This window comes from Acomys minous (assembly GCF_964271855.1).
Source record: "Acomys minous genome assembly, chromosome: 7".
Classification (NCBI taxonomy): Eukaryota; Metazoa; Chordata; class Mammalia; order Rodentia; family Muridae; genus Acomys; species Acomys minous.
The window spans coordinates 76,147,482-76,170,112 of NC_140488.1; the positions used below are offsets into that span (position 1 = coordinate 76,147,482).

General features: G+C 43.3%; 1 protein-coding gene across 1 annotated transcript in view; it reads left to right on the plus strand.

Moving 5' to 3' along the window:
* Positions 1–22,631, plus strand: part of LOC311601492 (uncharacterized protein) — an 83,265-nt gene that overhangs the window by 2,833 nt on the left and 57,801 nt on the right. The gene's annotated exons all lie outside the window — the stretch shown is intronic.

The window sequence follows — 22,631 nt, forward strand, 5'->3', positions numbered from 1 at the left end:
GGCTCCACGCCACTTCACTCCGCGCCACCGGCCACCTGGCTCGCACTCTGTTCCAGCCGTCTCGGCTCGGCGCGGCTCTGCGCCCCTCAGCGCCGCCGTGCGGGCCCCGCCGCGCTCCGCTCCGCTCCGCTCCCCTCGCCCGCGCCGCTCCTCTCCCGCCCGTCTGCCCGCTCCTTGCAGCTCCCTGCCTTGCTCGCGCCCTCCTAGGCCGGCCGGCCGGTCCGCTGCCGGCCCTTTGGGCTTCACTCGTGCTCTGGCCGTTTACCGGGGCCGGTCCCGGGCCGGCTTTGCTCTGGCTCTGCACCCGCAGCTCCCGGAGTTCCGGCTCGGGCGGGCCACCTGGCTCCCCGCAGCGCCACAGACGCCGGACGCGGACGCCCGGCTTTACTTAGTGCGCCTCTCGCTTCCGCCTCTGGTTCGCACCGCTGTGGCGGCCGCCCAAAGGCATGGCCCCGTGGCTCCTGCTGGCCATGCCCCCTCAGTCTGTCGCCATCTTCCGCTGTGCGGAGAACACCTTGAGAGCCCGTGTGCGAGTGTGTTTGGGGGGGAGCAGGGCGGAGAAAGAGGCACCGGGAGGAGGAGGGAGCGGGACTGGGGCCCCGACTGCGCCTGCGCCTCAGGACTCCCCCCTCCCCAACCCCAGCCCCCGCCGGCCGCAGCCTGTGCTGTTTGGGGATGTTTCCAGTCCACCCCCAACTCCATTCACTTCAGCGCCTCCGTTCATCCGACCGCTCCCCGCGTGCACACGCCACACGCTGAGTCCCAGGCCTGGCGCTCCCCCTCCCCCCACCAAGCCGGCGCCCGCCTCCCTCCCCAGGACCGCCCCTCGCTCTCCCCCCCCCCCCCCGAGGGCTAGGGGACTTCTGAGGGTGATTCTAAGAAGCAGGAGGCGTCTCCTTAGGCTCTTGCTACCTCTCTGGGTAGCCTTGCCCATGTCCTCATGACTAGGGGACACTGAAACTGGTTGCGAATCGGACCGGTCTTGAGTCCCTAACTCCACTGACGCCCTCACTGTCCTGCCTGAGGCCAAGGCTGCCCCTGGTGCTGAAGGACAGCTCCCAGTTTAGCTGCACAAGAAAACTGAGCTAGGAGTGCGTCCTGAAGGAGGCAAGGCGCTGCACTGAGACCAGTAGTAGTGGTGGGGTGTCGTTTTTGCCCTTAGGAAGATTTCCAGCAGCCTCCCCCCAAACCCCGTCCTAGCTTCCTGGCTCCCCCTACAGGCTGCTGAGAATAGCTGAGCGCCAGAGTTAGGGAAGCTGCGCCAGGTGGAACCATGTGCTCCGGGCTCATAGAGTCACATGGCTCTAGGAACTCAACTCCGACGCACAAATGTCCTGTCGCGCTACTAACCTTGTTTGGACTCTACAAAAATCTCAGATTGTTCCTGTGGTATACTTCCTTTCATCATTCCCTCTTTCCCCCGTAACTCCTTGTCGTTTTTTAACAGACCACTGCAGCAGAGATTTGATACTAGTCATACCAATGGAGAAAAGAGCCTTTATGGAGCACACATACAGTTTGCTAGATACTGGACTTGCCATTTTAACTTGCTTTATTCTTCTAATCTTAACAATCTTATGAGATAGAAGTTAGCTTTGTCTTCATTTGCATGAGAGGAAGCTGAGATTTAGTGTCCTTAAACCACCTCAGATAAACAGTGCATCCCGACAGAAACCCAGAGAGTCTGGTCCTAGAAGTCTCTACAGCTCCAAAAGGTCCTGGAAAGATAAAGGAGTAGAAGACACAGACCTGCCTTAAAGGAAATGACAGTCCGCAGAATGAGGGAACAAGGCTTATATGTTGGCTAGTAGAATTCACGGACAGCATTGGGGGTCACATAATACTTATACAACTGGCCATGCTTTGTGCCCTGAAACAATCCTTCCCCTTTCTTCGTCTTGGCAACATGAGAAGAGACCAAGGGCTAAACGAGATGATGGGAACTGTTAGCACTACTCAGAGCTAGACTGCAAAGGATGCTTGGGGCTTGGAGAATTGGAGCTAGTTTTTAAAGAAGTAGCAGAATTGGCTGGGTTAGTGAGGACATTCCAGATAAAAGAAATGAGAGAGAAAATTGTCAAGGTAAGAAAGCAGCCGTATATGTTTGTGAGTGCGATAGTTTAGACTTTAGTGGCAAAGTAAAGCAAAATATGGAACAAGTAAAAAACTGTCAGACAAGGCTGTGATCTTATAGAGGGGGACAAGCTCCCCTTCTGTCACAGACCTAGGAGAGGGGAACAGGATGAAAGAGGGAGGAAGGGGGAATGGGAAGATACAAGTGAGAGGATGACAAATAAGATGTAATATGAATAAATTATTTAAATACATTTTAATAAAGAAAAAACCTGTCAGACATTCAGGAGGCCTATTCATTAATTTTATTTAAGCACTCCCTGGACCTACATAGGGTGTTGCAATTATCCAGAAATAGCCTTGCTATGGAAGTTTAATTGAAGAAGCATAGATGTTAAGGAAGGGATTGTAGCCCCAAATAAAACAATGGTATCAATGAGAGGTCTCCCTTCCATCGAAAAATGGACTAGTCAACTCTGAAAGCTTTCCTCAGAGGCGGTTTTGCCCATAGCTAGGTCAGCTGGCAAGCAGCTACTGAGAATGCACTAAGTTCCATGTGCTACAGTAGGTATCAGTGATGAAGACGTGAGTATCATGTGTGTCCTGGGACGGAAAGAGGTTAGTTGAAGTGGTAAGAAATAAGTAGATCTTGGCTAAACAGAAAGTAGAGAAACTGATGCATGAAGGATCTCTGAGTAGAAAGGAAGTCACATATAAGGGTGTAGAAGAAAAGATAGAGAGAGCATGTTTAGAAACCTACAGAGTAGTTTGCTGTGGCTAGCTGTAAAGTAGGAACAGTGCCAAAATGGAAGGAGAACATTTGGCAGAAACCTAATCATGAGGGCCTTGGATTTAACCCAACCAAGGCTACCTAAATCCACAGAGGAGTTTGGATGGTTTTTGAGAGAAGATGCCATGACCAGATTTGTGTTTTCAAAGGACTGATTTGGCTGAGGCGTAGAGACTGCATTGGAGCAGACAAGACTGGAGGCAGGGAGATGGGTTAGGAGACTGTTCAGGAGTCTAAGGGAAGGGCTTTGAGGACTGGACAAGCAAGCATGAACTGAGATGGGAGAAGAAATGTGCAGCAGGAGGAAAAGGAAAGATGTATAATTGAAAAGACCTGGGACTGGCCTAGGTATGAGGAATGAAGACAATTCAGTGGAGAAGGAGGGTGAAACTAAAGGGCTCCACTAGTGACACCAGCATGACTCATGACTCCTTGTGGCCACATAGGAGCTGTCTTTGAGGGGCCATGCTTTGTTCAGTCTTTGGAGGATTCAGCATTGAACAAAGAAGGCTAGTAACTTGCAGATGTCTAGTATAAAGATGACTGGCAGACCCACAGTGATTGACACCCTTCCTTGCCTGGCCTAGGCTATCAGTCATCTCTGAGCACATCTGGAACTTTCTTGAGAAGCTACTCAGGCAAGGTTCCCTCTTTCTCTGTACAACAAGGTAAAAAGTGTCTCACAGAGGTCCATTTATCACAGGAGCACAATATCACAATGACTTACCCACACAGCACCTGGCACCCACAAAGGAGAAGTGCTAGCACACTAGCAGTCAGGAAAATCTCATTCTCTCACTCTAGATGACACTAGAAAGTGGAATGGAGGGGGGGAAGCATTGTCATGTGTTGGAGCAAAGAAGCCAGGATGAGAAGGGGACTGGAGTGGTGTACTGTACCCTGCAACTGGTAGGCTCCAGCCAGGCTTCTTCCTAGCCCTTGCTCTCCATCTGCACCCCAAGCAGAGACCAGAGGCTAAAGGTTGGTCACGTCTGAGAGGACTCACACTACACATAAAGAACATCCTGAAACTGGACAAGGGAGAAGACAGCTTGGGGTAGAGAGAGGAGGGAAAGATTTCCATGGTAAAATACTGACAACAACAAGAAGAAGACAAAGTAGGAAGTGTTTAAAGAGACAAGGGTGATTACACAAGAGGCCTTCTCTTAAAGCCAGGTCTTTACAAAGTTATGGGTAAAAGGAGGAAAGAAAAGCATGTAATGAACAGTGAATCTAAGGAGAGTGTCAGGAGGGCTAAAGCACAACTTGAGTTAAAGCTTGTCAGGTTCTGCCTGTGTCACATGGGGGTGGGGGTGAGGGACCGTCTACTTCCATGAACTGAGTAAACCCAGCTTGCCCCAACTCCGAACCTGGACTACAGCATCAGTTTGGTTTATTTTAAAGATTTGTTTATTTATTATGTATCTGCTATTCTGTCAGCACGTACACTTGCGAGACAGAAGAAGGTACCAGATCTCATTATAGGTGGTTGTGAGCCATCATGTGGTTGCTGGGGATTGAACTCAGGACCTCTCTGGAAGAGCATCCAGTGCTCTTAACCTCTGAGCCAACTCTCCAGCCCCCAGTGTATCTTTTTGATGCTCTTCTGAGTTTGGTCTCATGTTTCCTGATCCTCTGCCTCATTGCCCACTTCTGACTCTTAGTCTTCAGTGTCTCATCCTGTACCCAAGTTCCAGCTTCATACCTATACCCTAGGAAGACCCAGACCTGACAATGCTCTTTTAGCCTGCCATCTAGGGAGAAAGTACTGACCCTGACCTTGAACCTGAACCCCATTGCAGAAGGCTCCTGGCAGGTCCAATTGCCTATGTGTATTTCTTAGTAGCCCCTATTTTTATTTCTAGAGTCATGTTTGTCTTTCATTTAGATCCTTAGTTTTTGTTATGACTTTGTTCCACTTAGAAAATTCTTTGGCAAAAACAAAACAAACAAAAAACCCAAAAACAACAACAAACCCCCCCAAAAAAACAAAAAACAAAAAAAAAACCCAAAACCTACAATTGTAGCTTAAATAGGTAAAGATTTATTTGTTTCACTTAACAAAATTTCCTTGATCTAGGACTACCATGGCAGTTCAATGACATCCTTAATACCTTGAATTTTGCCAGGTGTGGTGGTGCACTCATAGTTTCAGTAACTTAAGCAAATGAGCCAGATGCTGCTGCATTTAAGCTAGCCTGAACAATGAAGTGTGGTTATCAATCCCCACCCCAACAGAAAGACCCTGGCTTTTCATCTCTACTATTCTTAATACGGGGGAGGGGCTTTCATTAATTTGCATTGTGCTATAGGATCACAAGATAGCTGCTTTATATCTGAGCTTCTCTGTATTCTAGACAGGAGGAAAGAAGCACACTGAATAGGAAGAGAACTAAAAGGAAAGGTCAGTTTACAGAGCCTTTGGTTTTTTAAAAATTCACAGTGATATTCTGTAACCAGTGACATCCACCTACACCTCTTTAACTACAACTATGCTATATGGACATTCTGAGCTGCAAAGAAAGCTGAGAAATCCACTAATTTTTGCTTAGCACATTGCTTCTCTGAACAATGGTGCAATTCTGTAAAAAAAAAAAAATGAAGAACAGGAAAAATCATTACGGGCAGAAAACTGGTAGCATCTTCCATGACCTCCAACTATCAACAGCTTGCCTGGACTGTCTTTTCCTTGTAACTAAAGTCTTCTGCTACTTGGCTTTGATTGCTGCCTGGGACTTTCTCCTTGCAATTACAGCTGGTTTGTTCCTCTAGTACAGGATAGAAGAGAACTGCCTGGTTTAACAACAGCATATGTGAAAGAGACCTTGATTTGATTGTAAAGTCAATGTGAGCCAACAGAGTGATGATGCTGCCAAAAAAGCTAATTAGATTTTTAGGCTGCATTAATAGAAGTATAGAAGCAGAACAAGAGAAGCGATGGTTTTTCTCTTCCCTACACTTGTCACATCCTACCTGGAGCACTGGGATCCATTCTAGACAGCCCATTTAAACTGCCATACAGTGACAAAGTGCAAGATGTCTAAAAGTGAGTTACCAGGCTGGAGTAACAGCAGAAACACCATATGGAAAACAGTTGAAAGCTGTGGGCTTCTTCAGTCTGGAGGTAAACAGTCTCAGAGAAAAGCACACAGAGCAGAAGGTTAAGAAGGACTCATTTAGGTTAGCGTCCAAAGCTATGGAGACGAGAGCAAGCAGAATAGTCTCAAGTGGTTAAATAGGAGAGATGGAGAGAGAATAAACAACAATCAAAAGAAACATTTACATAGAACCTAATGTGCACCTGATGCTGTTTTATGTATTTGTATATATTGTCACTTAGCTTTCCTTTCCAAATAGAAATCTTTTATTAATATATAATAATCATATAAAGTAATATATTTCATTATGACATTTTCATACACATAGAACATACCCTGATCATATTCACCCAACATTACTCTTTAATATGCCCCTTCAGTCTCCTTCTGATTCCCTTCCTTTCCCTCAGATAATTCAATTGCTCCTTTCATATCTTCCTGAAATATAGATTCTATATATAAGATAAAATATAGTATTTTTCTGAAACTGCCTTATTTTGTTTAACATGATTATCTTCAGCTCCACCCATTTTCCTAAAAAATAACATAATTTCATTCTTTCTAACCAACTAAAAGTCCAGTGGTGTGTGTGTGTGTGTGTGTGTGTGTGTGTGTGTGTGTGTGTGTGTGTGTATGTTTTGTGTGTTGTATTTTTTATTGATAGCCATTCATTACTGGGTACCTAAGCAGATTTCAAAATTTGGCTGTTGTGAATAGTGCTAAATATGGATGGCATCTATAACAATAATTCTGTGAAGTATTATTATTGTTTCCATTTTCCAGATGAAGAAATTGAAGCACAGACAAGTTATTCATCAGAGGTGGCAGAACTAATAAGTGCCTGAAGTATAATTAGAACACATGTAGTCCACTCCAACTTTCATGCCTACCTCACCTCATTTCAGAAGTGGATAGTGATAAAGTAACTGTCTAGATATGTCAGCTAACATTTTCCACTTCTTAATTATTTGGAACTTAAGGGTAGATTGGTGCATGTGGGGCTTAGGAGTGGAGGGTACCATTTTAAGTTCTATAGCCTAGACTCCACATAAATTTTTTTATATCTTCATAGTCAAAGGCCAGAGCAGTGAATGTCTACACTTTAGCTCACTATATGCTCTCCCTCTCCTCACTCCGACTTTTTTTGTTCTGCTTTGTATTTTGAAACAGGATTTCTCTGTGTAACAGCTCTGGCTGTACTGGAACTCACTCTGTAGACCAGGCTGGCCTTGAACTCAGAGATCTGCCTGCCTCCGCCTTCCAAGTGCTGAGATTAAAGGCAATGTGTCACTACCACCCAGCCTCACTTCCCATATTTACTATGAGGAAGGTAGCAGCATCCCTAGGTAGCTGATGGAGTGGCCTCATCCTAACATCTACTTTACAAAAAAAGGAGCAGAGATGGCTGCCCTTAGGATCACCAGTACTCTAGAGCATGCAGTGTACACACTCTGAAAGTATTGCAGCTGCCCTCAACTCTGGCAGAGGGCAACACAAGTCTAGCCATTAGGCATAAGCCCAGAGCCCACTTCCCCAAAGCTCCCGTGAATAACTGCAGTCTGTACTCCATGTCCTAAAAACTTCAGTCAGCTCCCAACATGCAAGCCCCATATTCCCCTTACAAAGATTCACAAATTGCTCTACATTTCTCTTCAGCCAATCTAGGCTCATTATTTTTTTCTCTACCTTCAAAAGTTGCCAGTATGTCCACAGTCCTCAACTGGCATTCTCAAGTCCTTTGGCCTCACTGAAACCTAACTAGCTGGAGGACTCTGTTTTCCATGTAGCCTTTCTCTATGAGACCTACTAGTTGTCTTTTCCAGTGCTGTGTGATCAGGAGTTTGGTTAAGAGTTTTGCTTGCTCCTGACTGCCACTTTCAAAGCGTTTGCCTTTTCTTGTACAAACTACCAGGCGTTGAGTCTTATATCACTTTTGGTGTGTTAGACACTCCCCATTGCTGTCACTTACTAGTCTCCTGATCATTTCTTCTGTAGTGAGTTGAAATGTGCCCCCTAAAGTACCTCTGAAGGACCTATGAACTTATTTGAACACAGGGTCTTTGCAGATTGAGACCAAATTAAGAGGAGGAGTGGGCCACAGTCACATGATTGATGTCCTTAAAGAATAGAGACATTTGAACATTAGAACTGTCCACAGAGACAAGTCGCAGACATGCGATAACAGAGGCAGAGATTGGAGTGATGCAGCTGCACACCAAGGATTGCTGGTGGCCTCCAGAAGCTACAAGGAAGTCATGGAAAGATTTTTCCCTGGAAGCTTCTAGAAACCACCAAGATTTTGATGCCCATACTTAGAATCTCTGGCCTCTCTATGAAAGAAAAAACTTGTGTGTCAAATCTCCCACCTTGTGGCAATCTGTTAGGTCAGCCCTAGAAAAATAATACACCTACCCTCTCAATGAAGACTATGGTTTCTCTCTCCCTGGCTTCCCAAGCTACCATGACAAGGATTGCCATCATCCGAGGTGACAACAGTGTATACATTGATTACCCAGCCATCACTTGAGTCTCCTTGTTTTTAAATTTCACCATCTATTCCTCTATAGCTCAGTTGCCTCCAATCATTGTCACCAAGTGTGTCTCAAATAAAGCCCTCATCACTGCTTTGCAGTTCTTCTCTGTATTAAATTCCTTAAATGCCTCTCATTCTCCAGGATGACTATTTAGAACCTTCTTTACTCTTTTCTCAAACCTTCAGCCCCCTTCTTACTCTTAGCAGATAGCCTTATCAGGTATTTTACTGCCACCATATCTACACATTAGCTCATCTATGCCCTCTGTAGGTACTTTTGTCTGAAATGGTGGAGAAGACATCCTTCTTTTCGGGGGACTATGCTTTCCATAGGTGCTTTATAGTTCATCCCTTCCTACCGTCTCTTATTATTAAATATTCTTTTCTCTCAATACAGAAAGCCCTTTTCCTTCAAGTGGGTGCCTGTTAGTAGCGGGTGAAACAGTTCCTCCTATCTCAGAGTGATGACCTCTACGTTTGTAGTCCAGTTATCATTCTTTGCTTCCAAAGACGTTTCTCAGAAGACTTGTCTCAGCCTGCTCCAACCTCCCCTAAACAGGCCGAATCTTCTTTCTCCAAAGCCACTAGTGACCTGCATGCTAGGAAACCCAAAAGATGTTCTCAATTCTTATTTTACCCGAAATCTCAGTGGCTTTTGACTGGCCACTTCTTTGTTGAGATTTTCTTATATTAATTTCCCCCTTTTTTCCTCCTACCTTTTAAGATGTCCTTTGGGGCCTATTTCTCACTCTACAAGTGATCTATATCCACAGTCCCTTTTCCACTTTTTATTGTGAAACTGAGATCTCACTAAGGAGCAAAAGTTGGGGAGTCTGCAGCCCAAGCTGACCTTGAACTTCATTCTTTCTGCCTCTGCCTCCTGCATCACTGGCATTAAATATTAGAGTTCTCAGAATCTATCTTTCTTATTCTCTGCTCTTTCTTTGGGAAACCTCATGAATTCATGCTCATGGTTTGCATCCCCCAGCTTTCTCCTTATTGAGATGTTTGAACTATGGCTCAAATAACAATTCAAGGTCAAGCCCATCATCTCCTTCCTTTGAGCTAGCTCTCTATCATTTTCCTCTTTTAGTTCATGGTGCTCTCAAATATCCAATTAGCAATTCAGAAGACCAAAAGTTATCTTAGTTCCCTCTTCTTCATATCTAGTATGATAGTAAGCTGTATTTGGAAGTCTTTTAGTCCAATCACACATATGTAGTTGCACTGCCAGCCACCATGTTTATTATATGCCACTTTATTTATTGTAATCGACTTGTAGCTACACATCCACATTGTGCCCCTCAACCATTGAAAATAGTATTAAAACTTTTAAAATACACTATATTCTGAGTACATTATCCCCCCAACTCCTTTTAGATATTCATCACCTCTAAATGCACTCAACTTCATGCTCTCTCTCATGTTTCTCTCTCTATTCTCTTTCAAAAACAAGAAAAACAACAAAAAACAATACACAGACTTCAAGAGTTTGTACCAGTGATAGGGAGGGAAACACCTCGTTTATGCTGCTTTGAATCCTGGACACAGTACAGGATAGCCTTTATAAGAAAAGGTAGGCATGGTTGACTGGGAGATATGTGCTGTGAAAGATATGTGCTGGGTGCTTTTGGCTTTGGCAGGGTCATTTGCATCTCAGAATGCTTCAGTGTGTGTGTGGGGGGGGGTGGTGGCGCAGCAGGGCCCATGAGACAGAAAGAATCAGGCTCTACCATAGGACTTAGTATGGAGAAGCCAGGAACAAGAGTTTTTCTCTACTATGACTTCCTCCCAAAAATCTTTTTTACTCTGACATGGAGGTTCCTGTGTTTCATTTACCAAAGGAGTGACACTGTTAAGATCATAATGAGGCACAGAGCCCTGTGGAGAGAGGAGAGACTCAAAGAGTCCAAGCTTGAGGGTGTCTATGGCCTCTTCCTCTAGAGAGCCTCTTTCTTCTGTTTCTCTTCTCACAGAGTACTTTTGTATAGGTCAACAAGAGCTATGTAGACAGAGAGCTATGTCTACACCTATATAGACAGAGGTGGGCCTCCTCAGAGGTGGCCAGGGACCCACCAACACTGTTGTGCAGACCCTCTTCAAAGCCAGTTTCTTGGCAAGAAAATTTCTTTCCCAAGGAAAGGCTTTGGCACAGATGAATCTCTAAAGGCCAGAAAATTTCTCCTTCAGCATCCCATTTCACTGTAACCAGGGATGCTGTCTCATGGAGGTGGTGATAGGTAAGCCAAGGGGACCAAAAAATGAGTTCTGTCTTCCATACACACACCAACATAATATCACTGTTTCCCTCACCTCCTGCCACTAGAAAGGCTGTCTATAAGTCTTAAGACAGCAGACTTGGGCATGTACACTACAGTCCATGTCACATTGGATGTTGACACATTCTTGACCTGGGGCTTTTTTCCCAACGATGGTTTGCCTGGACTCAAAGCTTCTCCCATTGCACCTCCGAGAACCTGCTTCTCCATTGCCCCTGGGTGGGTAGAAGGCATAACCGGATACATGCTGCACTTTGACTCTGTGGCTTTCTTATACCCCATAGGGCCTGTGGTTGTTCTCCTGTGACTTGGGCCATTTTCTGTTGTCTTGAGCTTGCCTTTAAAATCTAGCTTTGTGGGCTTTAGTTTATGGTTCTGGAAGTCCAAGGCCTCCCATCATCTTGAGGAAGCCACTCATTATGGGTAGTGGATACACTATTCATTTGGAAGTCAGGCAGATGTGGGTTAACATCCCAGCTCAGTACCTCTGTGTATCAAGGATAACAAGCAATTTCCCCTTCAACAAAATGAGGGCATATCTATCTACTTTGTAAGGTTGTTGTGCACCCTAAACATCATGATGGCTCTGTAGTGTATTATACATAGCCCTGGGCACATATTAGTCTACCTTAAACTAGTCTTTGTAGGACAGAATAAACATTGCATTTTCCTTCTCTCCTGGTGTCTTTCTGTGCTGTTCTGTTGCTTGAGACACATTCACAAGCAGGTTATTAAGTCTGATTCTCTGCTGGGAGGAAACTCCCTAGAGGGGACAATTTCTATGTATAGCCGAGGCTTGTGGGTTGAACGCTTCTTTTCAGCACCCAGTGCAAATATCCTTGGAGATCCAGATTCCATATGCAAAGAAGGAAGGCCAGCACACATTTGCTTTAGATGTGAGTTGGGAAGATTGTATATGTGTATTGGGTTGAGAGGCGCGCTTTGTATGTTAGGGAAAAATAACCTCTGCCTTCAGGGTAAGGAGAGTGGAGGAAAAGAAGTCTAAAGGAGCATCCAGTGGCCATCTAGGAAACAGGCTCCAAACGCCAGCTCTCTGAAGACTTTAGAAGATGGAGCCTTTGCCCTTTTATATTTATTCCAGTATAACAATCCACCAAACCCAGTACATTCAATGTCTTGTTTTTAATTTTGTGACTTCTGTTCTTTTTGCTTTCTTGGTGGTCAGGAGATTCCTTTATCTGAAGACTGTCTTTAGATTTATTGGTGGGGAGTATGTTAGGCTGGCTTTATCTCACTCCAACCCAAAGGAAGGTTGTATTTCACCCAAAGGGACAGATTGCTACAGCAGCTTTAAGGAGAAAAGGAAAGGACTAGATACCTGGGCCCATCATAAAGAAGCCAGGAGGTCTCTTGGAATTGGTTTGAACCTGGACGTGATCAGGAAACTTAAGAGGAAACAGATGCGAGGCTTTCCCAGGACATTGCTCTGGGACTCAGAACCCTCCCTTGTTGATCTAAACTCCTATCTGAAGTGATTTATTACATTGGTTACATGGCCTCTGGGATGCATGGTGTCTGGGGCTCAGGTATCTCAGTTAGCAGCCTCATTCTTCCTGTTCTCAAATCTTAGCTCTCCTTTGAACTTTGCCAGTTCAAAAATGCGTTTGGATTTTAGCTCATCCGTACAGTTTAAGCAGCCAAGTATTTGAGTTTATAGCTAAACAAGCTAGCATGGATAACCAAACCACCCTTATCTTCTCCCGCAAGAAATTACTTGCCTTTCCAGTATATCAGAGGAGGATGGAATTCTCCCCAATAGCAGCAAATTACATCCTTACAATACCAGAATACCCTAAATTCATGGGCCATAAAATTTAAAAGGTAGCTCTTCTATGCCAGAAAGGCCCAGCATGGTGGACATGAAAATAATGTTGTTGCCAAAATGATCTGGGACAGCAGTTCAAGCAGCTCTTCTAAGCAGTTTTAGGTTAGGAGAGTTCAGCTTAGACTATCAAAAGGAGGAAAATAGAATGTACGAATGAGTCCATTGGGAAGGAGGAATTCCTGGGTATAGCTACAGTGAGGGTGGAACTGAATTGTACGCAATAACGGTCTCTTCTTACCTGCTATTTCTCTAGTGTAACAGTTTTGGTCCCCAGGACTGTCCTAGTGTCCTGGAACCTTCCTTTTCTTGGACTTCTCTGACTGTTCTTTGGATCACTCTCCTGCCCATTGGGACAGGACTGTGCTGGCCTGTAGGAAAGTGATCCCAGTGTGGGATGGGGCTGATCCCAGACAAGAATTAGAGCACCCAAGCAGTGTAAACCAGTTCTTAGTCTAGGTTTAAGGTTCTGTAAATTGGCCTCTGCTGCCCCCCCATGGTAACTGAGATTACTTTTCCTCACCTGGGGTGGCTTTTGAAAAATGGCCCTCAGATTCCCACATTTCTAGTCACGTTGTTTCCCAGGTCTGGGCTCCTCCTTCCGCACAATACCCTTAGGAACACGACTCTTTCCTGAGACACGGAAAGGACAAAACTCAGTGAAGTGCTGACACTAGTGAGATGTTAGCTGTGGCAGAGGTGCCACTTTCCCTTCTGGCTTGCATCCAGATTCCCCATCTCGCATTATTCTGGGGCTGTGGGAAAGGTGCTGAGAATGGGGGAGGAGGATTCAGAACGCTGGAAACGGAAGCACTTCTCTTAGATTGCTCCAAATCTCCAGTGTGTGCCTTTGTTAGAGGAGTTTTGCCACTGGAGGTGGGCTTTGAGGTTTCAAAAGCCCACCCCATTTCTGGTCAGCTTGTCCTGCTTCCTGCTTGTTGATAAGATTGTAAACTCTCAGCTACTGCTCCAGCACCATTATCTGCTTGCCTTCTGCCATGCTCCCGTCCATGACAGTCACTTTCTGAAACTGTAAGTCCCCAACAATCTCTGTATTCTATATGCTGTCTTGGTCATGACGTATAAAAATAAGTCCTGGTTTCAAAGGGTTTTCTGTCCATTATGGAGGTGATCTATGGTAGAATAATTCACTTAACAGTGGCAAGAGTGGATGGTCGAAGCTGTTTATATCATGGCAAGCCAAGAGTCAAAGAGCAAAGATGGACCTAGAGAGCTCTATGAATTACCTGTGGCCGTGTCTGTGGGAGATTGTCTTGACCGTTAATTGATGTTGGAGGACCCAGCCCACTGGAGGTAGAACCATGCATTCCCCGGACAAGTGATTTTGGATTATGTAAGGAAACGATCTGAACGTGAGCCTGAGCAATCAGCAAGCAGTCTTCTTCTATGGTCTGCCTTCAGGTACCTGCCTTGATTTCCTGCCCTCACTTCTTCCATTGATGGACTATGACCCAGAAGTATAAGATGAAATAAACAATTTCCTCATATATATTGCTTTTAGTCAGAATGTTTTATTGCACCACCAGAAAACAGACAAGGGCAAAAATTATTTTGCATATTTGTGAATCATATACTTAATCTTGTGTCGCAGTTGCAGCAATATATGATTCATATACTGTATGATTTGCCCACATAAATGTACAATTGAATGTTTTTTAGTATGTTCAAAGGGTGAAACACCATGTGGCTGCTGGAAACGCAATCCAGGTCTTCTGTAAGAGCAACAAATGCTTTTAACAGCTGAGTTAATTCTCCAGCCCATGGAGAATATTTTCTTCATTAATGATATATATGGGAGAGCCCAGATCAATGAAAGTGGTACCACCCATTGGCATACAGTTTTAGGTGATATAAGAAAGTTGGGTGAACAATCATGAGGAACAAGCCAATAAGCAGCACTCTTCCATGGTCTCTAATTCACTTCTTGCTTCATGTTCCTGCCTTGAGTTCCTGTCCTGGCATCCCTTTGTGACAGACTGTAAGCAGTAAGATGAAATTAACTCTCTCCTCTCCAAATTGATTTTGGTCATGGTGTTTATCACAGGATGAGAAATCAAACTAACACAGAACTTGGTACCAGGATCTGAGGTATTTCTGTGACTGATCTGACCATGTTATTTTGGGGAGGATTATGGAAGGAGATTGGAACGTTGGGCTGAAAAGGTCATTGAGTGTTCATAATTTAATGGGATGTTGTGGGAGATTCGAAGGCAGGAATTCTGAGATGCAGATGATATAAGTCTGGCTTGTGAAGTTTCAGAGATAAGAGGCCATTTATGTGGTATTTCGAAGATGAATATAAGATTTTTGGTCAGCTCCCGATTAAGAATCAGCTGTGAGTAACAAGAGCCCACAATCACTAAAATGAAATTTTTGCTTTAATGGAGCACTGGTTAGCTAAGGCTGAGAAATCAGCCATGATTAAGAGACCAGAATCATTAAGGTAAATTCTTCCGGGAATATTTCCTGTGGGCCAGCACACAGATGTTTTGGTTCAGGGGTTGAGGCGGGGGTGGGACAAAAGCTGAATTGCATGCTGCCACTGAAACTGATACTATTAAGAACCGTCTAGGTAGTGCTGGTCTTGAAGGCATGAAGGGGTAACAAAGAGAGGCTTAGGCTTGACATCATGGGAGGCAAAGGGAAGCATTGGTGAAGGTGCAGCCTCAGCTGGAGTGGAGACTCCAGGACTGCAACAGTCGTGGAGAGAAGCTGCGGCTTTGCAGGATGAGGGAGGGCCATGATCCGTGCAGAGACCTTAGATGAAGCTATTGATGAAGGTGCAGTCTCAGTGGCAGTGGAGACCCCAGCATGTCGGAGATGCCGGGACTATAGGATGACTGCCAAGGACAGCAGCAACTGTGGAGTGGGGTCAGCCTGAGTCCAGAAGAAAAGCTGCGTGTGCTGTGAATGGCAAAGCATGAGAGGTAGAGCTTCCCGAACCATAGGCACCTAGAAGATCATAAGTGAATCCCAGATGCTGGGTAGCAACCTACAGGACTTGATCTATCTACACTGTTGAATTTTGCTTTTGCTTTGATGATTGTAACTGTTTCTTGTTTCTTTACTTTTGAAGTAAGAAAGCACATAATTTATTTTGTATTTTATTTTTTAAGAGTTCACAGTTGAGAGACTTTGAGTTTGTAGAGAGTTCCTGTGTTTTAATAGATAACTTGGCCTTTTTTGAAATTCAGTTAACTTTCCTTAAATTGAATTTTTTTCTTAAAACTGCATTTAATATCAAGATCCTTTCTCATAAAAATCATCAGTATTTCTAAGGCAGAAATATTTATGTTAACAAAACAAGCTTTTACTTTGGAGTTTATTCTTTAAACAAATTCTGGAGCGTGGAGAGAAAAAAAATGGTGATTTATAGAACATGTCTACATATGTACTCAGGTACAAACTCGGTGACAGAAAAGGCCCCAGAACATACTGGCATCTCAGAAAAAGTTCCCAAAGATTTGGTTTTATCAGTTTCTAGCAATGCCTAAAATTCTAGGGCTGAGGGACCAGCTGTATCTTCAGCCCTTAATGTCATGCTGTCTGCATTGCCAGCACATTTTAATATTTTGGACATGTCAGCATGTGAGGTTCAGGCTCCTGGCCAGGCTGTGTTTGCAGCAGTATGTGGTGAAGCCTTTAGAGCACAGGGTGGACTACAGCAAGAATATGTGCAGCAAGTTCACAGCCCTGTTGTCCCAGCAAGCTGAAAGGAACAAGGCTGCCAACGGCTCCTGGGTCATGATGCAGAAGTGACGGTAAACACCCTGACTAGATGACTATCTTGGACTTTTAAAATGTTGAAAAATTAAAGGACTGTGGAAATTTTCAGGGCCAAAGAAATGGCTTAGCAGTTAAGAGCATGGACTGCTCTTGCAGAGGACCTAAGTTTGATTTCCGGTACCCATGTTTGATGCCTTGAACATATGTGCACACAACCTCACACAGTACACATAGTTCAAAGTAAAATAAACTTTAAAAGAGATTGTGAGATGAGAAGACCAGGTAGGCTACCCATAAACCTATTTGAGTATCTCTGTTTCCTAAGATCCCATCCTCAGAGTCATCCCAGGCACTGCAACAGAACACCAGCTGCAGCCTTCCCTTCCCCTCCCTCCACACCCATGCATCCTGTGGATCCCACAGACCACCCCCTCCTGGGCTCCCCTCCCCAGCCTCCAACACCAGCAGGAATTCCTATGGACACACCAGCACAGCAGGCCAGGAAAACAGGCAACACAAATCCAACCAATCCCTGACAATGCAGAGAGGAAAAAGAAACCAAAGAACAAAATATGCACACAACAAAGGCAAACCCAGAAATTAGTAGCTAGACCTATAACCACCTCAAACTCAGATACAATAACAGCGATCAATAACAGCTCTCCTACCACAGCAGGTGTGAATATTCCAACATAGCTGAAGCCGAAGAAAAAGACCTGAAAACCAAATATATGAAGATGATAGAGATTCTTAAACTAGGAAATGAATAAATCCATCAGAGAAAGTCAGGAAAACACAAATAAACAATTGGGGGAAATGAATAAAGCCTTGGAAAAACAAGCAAACAGTTGAAGGAAACAAAAGTGTTCAAGACGTGAAAATGGAAATAGATGCAATTTTTAAAAATCACAAACTGAAGGAATTCTGGAGATAAAAAATTTAGGAATTTCAACAGGAGTTATAGAGGCAAACTTCACTAATAGAATGAATACAAGAGACAGAAGAGAAAAATCTCAGGCATTGAAGATACAATAAAAGAAGTAGACATCAATCAAAGAAAATGTCAAATTAAAAAAAAATTCTGACACAAAACATCCAGAAAATTTGGGACACAATGAGAAGACCAAACCAAAGAATAATAAGAACACAGGAAGGTCCTGTCCATCGGGTAGATCAGAGTAGGGGTTCAGTGTTTACTATTGTATTGTCCTTGGTTAGTGCAATAGTTTGAGCAGAACCCCCTGGGCTCAGATCCACCTGTCATGTTCTTCTTGTATGTTTCTAGGACCCTCTAGGTCCTTCTATTTCCCCATCTCCTATATTTCTCTTACTTAGAGTCCCAGTAGGATGTCCTCACATCTATCCTAATCTCCTAGTAAGTGAAGAATTTCATGGGACATGCCTTTGGGCTAGTGCTCAATTATAAGTGAGTATATACCATGTGAGTCTTTCTGCTTCTGGGTTAGCTCACTCATTATGATCATTTCTAGCTCAATCCATTTGTCCACAAATTTCAGGATTTCCTTGTTTTTAATAGCTGAGTAGGATTCCATAGTGTAAATGTACCACAGTTTCTTTATCCATTCTTCAACTGAGGGACACTTAGGCTGTTTCAAAGTTCTGGCTATTATGAATAAGGCTGCTATGAACATGTAGAGAGCACAGACTGACTCTGACATGAACTCTGGTGCCCCAGGATGATCATTTCTAGTTCCATCCATTTGCCTGCAAACTTCATAATTTCCTTGTCTTTAATAGCTGAGTAGTATTTCATAGTGTAAATGTACCACAGTTTCTTTATCCATTCTTTGGTTGAGGGACATGTGGGTTGCTTAGGTTGAGACTCCTAGTAGCGGGGGTGGGGGGGAGGTGTTATGGAGGCTGAAGACACCACCCTTTAAGAAGACATGATTCTTAGTGAAAGGAGTGGAACACCAACTTATCCACAAAATCTTCCACCCAAAACATACCCTGCCTGCAAGACGCGCAGGGACAAAAATAAAGCAGAGATTATGGAAATGTCCAAGCAATGCCTACCCTACCCTGAGACCTACCCCGTAGGAGAGAACCAACCCCTAACACTATTGGTGATCCTCTGTTATGCTTTCAGCCTGGCATGGCTGTCCTCTGAGAAGCTCCATCCAGCAGCTGATGGAAACAGATGCAGAGACCGACAACCAAACATTAGCGGAAGCACAGGGAGTCTTGAGGAAGAGGGTGGGGCAGGAGGATAGAAGAACACAGAGGGGATAGGAGGTCCACAGAAAGGCCCAAAGAAGGAGTGTTCCTCTTTCTCCACATCCTCGCCAGCATGTAGTGTCACTTGAATTTTTTATCTTAGCCATTCTAATGGGTGTAAGATGGAATCTTAGAGTGGTTTTGATTTGCATTTCTCTGATGACTAAAGACGTTGAGTATTTCTTTAAGTGTTTCTCAGCCTTTCGATATTTCTCTGTTGAGAATTCTCTGTTTAGTTCTGAGTCCCATTTCTCATCTGGACTATTTGGTTTGATGGTGTTTAATTTCTTGAGTTCTTTATATATTTTGGATATTAGACCTTTGTCAAATGTAGAGTTGGTGAAGGGCCCAGGGGGTCTGCTCAAACTATTGCACTAACCAAGGACAATACAAGTAGTAAACATCGAACCCCTACTCTGATCTACCCAATGGACAGGAAATTCTCCACAGTTATGTGGAGAGCGAGGACTGACTCTGACATGAACTCTGGTGCTTCATATTTGACCACTTTCCCTTGGTGGGGAGGCCTGGTGGCACTCAAAGAAAGAATAAGCAGGCTACCAAGATGAGACTTGATAGCCTATGACCACATAGTGGGGGAGGAGGTCCCCCTCGGTCATAGCCCTAGGGGAGGGGAATAGGGTGAATGTGGGAGGGAGGGAGGAATGGGAGGATACAAGTGATGTGACAACAGTTGAGTTGCAATATGAATAAATTAATAAAATTAAAATAAAACATTTTTTAGAAAGGCCAAAAGAGCCAACTAACCAGGACCCGGGTGGGGGCTGTGGAGACTGAAGCTCCAACCAAGGACCATGCACAGGGTCCTTGACCCCCTATGAAGATGTAGCCGATGGACAGCTTGGTCTTCATATGGGTCCCTTAGTAAGGGGAGCTGAGCATGGCTGTGACATGAACTCTGTTGCCTGATTTTTGATAATTCCCCCTGGCTAGGCTACCTCAAAAGGCCACAGGGGAAGAGGATGCACTCAGCCCTGATACAACTTCATGAGCTGGGGTGGGTGGGTAGGAATGACTCCTCTTCTCTGGGACATAGGAGAGGGCTGATAGGAAAAGCAGGGAGGGAGGGTGGGACCAGGAGGAGAGGAGGAAGTAGACTATGATCGAGATGTAAAATGAATAATTAATAATAAAAATGATCACCTAGCTATAAGCTCTGTGACCTATAAAAGTGGCCTGCCTGCAAAATGTACTGGTACAATAGTGGCACACATATTATGACAGTAACCAACTACTTTTTAATTCTATTTAAGGCGCACACCATAAAATGGAATCCATACCCGAAACTGCTAAAGTGGTAACCTGGTAGTAGATAAGTCATGGGCCCTAGGGAGGAAACTACTTCCGTTACTCTGCTAAAGGAACATAGCAATAAGGTAACTTGTAATAACATAGTACTACGTTCAACCCTCATCAGAGACACTTCTTTTTTCAGTGGTTGATAATCACTACAGAGACCCACATCTAGACAATATGCAGAGATTTTTGAGACCTTAGAGCACTCAATTGGATGTAGTTATAAAAGCTCTCTCTTCAAGACTCAGAGATCTAGGGAGGAGATGAAACAGAAAGATTGTAAGGGCCAAAGGTGGTAGATGACTCCAAGGAAACAATATCTTTTTGACACAACAGGACTGATACACATGAACTCACAGAGACTGTGACGGCACACATAGGACCTGCACCAGTCTAAACCAAAGTCAGAGTATTGAGAAGGGGAAAAGGATACAAAGTTCTACCCCTAACCAAGATGCTGTTTTCAATTGATACCTGCTGAAAGAGAGAAATTAGTTTTCTCCAATGAAATGTCATTTGATGTATCTATAAATACTCCAGGACATACCTCATGCCCAAGACACCATGGGCATGTGTTTCATGGGCTTCTTGTTTTGTTTGGGTATTTTTTGTCTTGTTTTTTGTTTGTTTGTTTGAGTTTTGTCTTGATTTTGAAAAAAAAGATAGAGAGACTTTATTTTAAAATCATGTATATTTGCTTAACTCATGCATCAAAGAAGGAACTACTCTAAATGAGAAATATTTATAATCAATGCTGACAAAATAATTCATATCAAAATATATAGAGTGTAGCAAATAAAGATTGTACATAGAAAAATTTATACTTTTAAATATACTCTTTTTAATAAAAAAATTAGCAGTTATATATAATGTGCCAAACAAGCCACTAGAAGTGCTGTAATGAAGCAAATACAAAGCAGTCTGGCACATGTCTTTAACTTCAGTACTTGACAGGCAGATGCAGGTGGATTTCTATTAACTTGAAGCCAGTCTGGCCTAATATTGTATTCCAAGCCATTCAAGGCTACATGGTGAGACCTTGTCTCCAGAAAATAATCCTAGGAAAATAGAACAAAGAAAATATTAAAGAGTGAAAACCAGTAAAAAGAGAAAAACAAACTATAATAGAGAAGATTTAAGGAACTCTCTTATTGGTATCTCAAAAAGATTGACTTCTTGAAAATAAATACTTTTGACAATGACAATAAATTAATAAAGAAGAAAAGTAAAAAAAAAATGAAAAGTCTACAAGAATGTAAAAAAAGAATAAAAATAATTTATTACCTTGAACTATTTTATTATGATAAAGCTGAAACATAAACAAGTTAGATAATAATATACACAAATATAATGTGACAAAATGATTCAAGAAGCTAAAAGTGTGACTATAACTATAACCTTGAATATATGAACCAATAGTTAAAACTCTATCCCAACCCCATAAGAAGCTGACTCTAAAAGTTATGTCAAAATACAAAGAGTCCAGTTTAGACACTGATATTTATTGAGCATGGTGTATTGCAGTTTTCTAATCTTGTATTAATGGCTTACATGTATTCATTCATTTAATACTCACAACAATCCTGAAAGTTAGCACTATTTTGAGTCAATTTTGTATATGAGAAAACTGAGGTATAGTAAGGCTAAGTCACTTGGCCCAGGTAGTGCAGCCAATAAACAGTAGAACCAGAACTCAAATCCAGGAAATTTGGCTCTAGGTTCCACATTCATAAAGTACATTGTAGATGAATTGAATAACAACAAGCAAAAATAACATTTTCTCTACCTGGTATCAGTGTGTATTATATAGTTACAGTGAATAGGAAAAGTGGTTCTGATGTAAGCTTAGACAAATGGGACAATGCAACAGAATGCAGAACACAGAAATAGACCCTCAGAGACCAATCCTAAGAAGGAAGCTATAATTAAAAATCATTCAACAGATATTTATGAAGCACTAACTTTGTGATAGGTACTGGAAACACAGAGTGTCGCCTTTCCTTTCACTGACTTTACATTCTAGAGAGAGACCACAGAAAACAAGCAAGTAATTTGTAGTAATAAAGTCCAGCAGGGAGCAGTGTGCTCAAGAGAAACCTAAAGAACCATGTGGAACATATTATATACTGCTGTAAGAGATTCTGAAGCAGTTGGAGAACTGGGTAATGATTTCAGAGATCTGGAAAGGATCCATCGATGGCCTCACTTTTTTACATCAGGATTGGCTGAAGCAGGTGGTGCCAGAGAAACAGCAGGCCAGATTTCCTAGGTGGCCCGCAGCCTCTACCTTGATGGTCAGTGTGTTCATGAGCAGCCATGCAGCCTGGAAAACAGCCTAGAGTTTCCAAGGCACTGACCAAATGGTAATTGCCGTGAGCGATTCCATTTACCATCACTGAAGCCAAAGGTTTTTGCGTGAAGTATAGTAGCCGTTCAGGACGTCTGGGTTAGTTGTTAAATTAAGGCCTTCTAGGGTATATATGCTATACGTACAGGATGGTAATGCCATATATGAAGCCACTAAAACCCAAAGGACCACATTCAGTATTTTCCTGAACACACACACTTCTGGAATAATATTGTGTAAGGAATGCCAGCTATACTTGCCATCCTTTTTCTTCAACACATTCTTCTCATCCCTAACTTTACACTTGTTGTAATAATCTGTAAGATGGTTCTTCTTCAACCGCTTACTTTCCACAAAGTAAGCCCT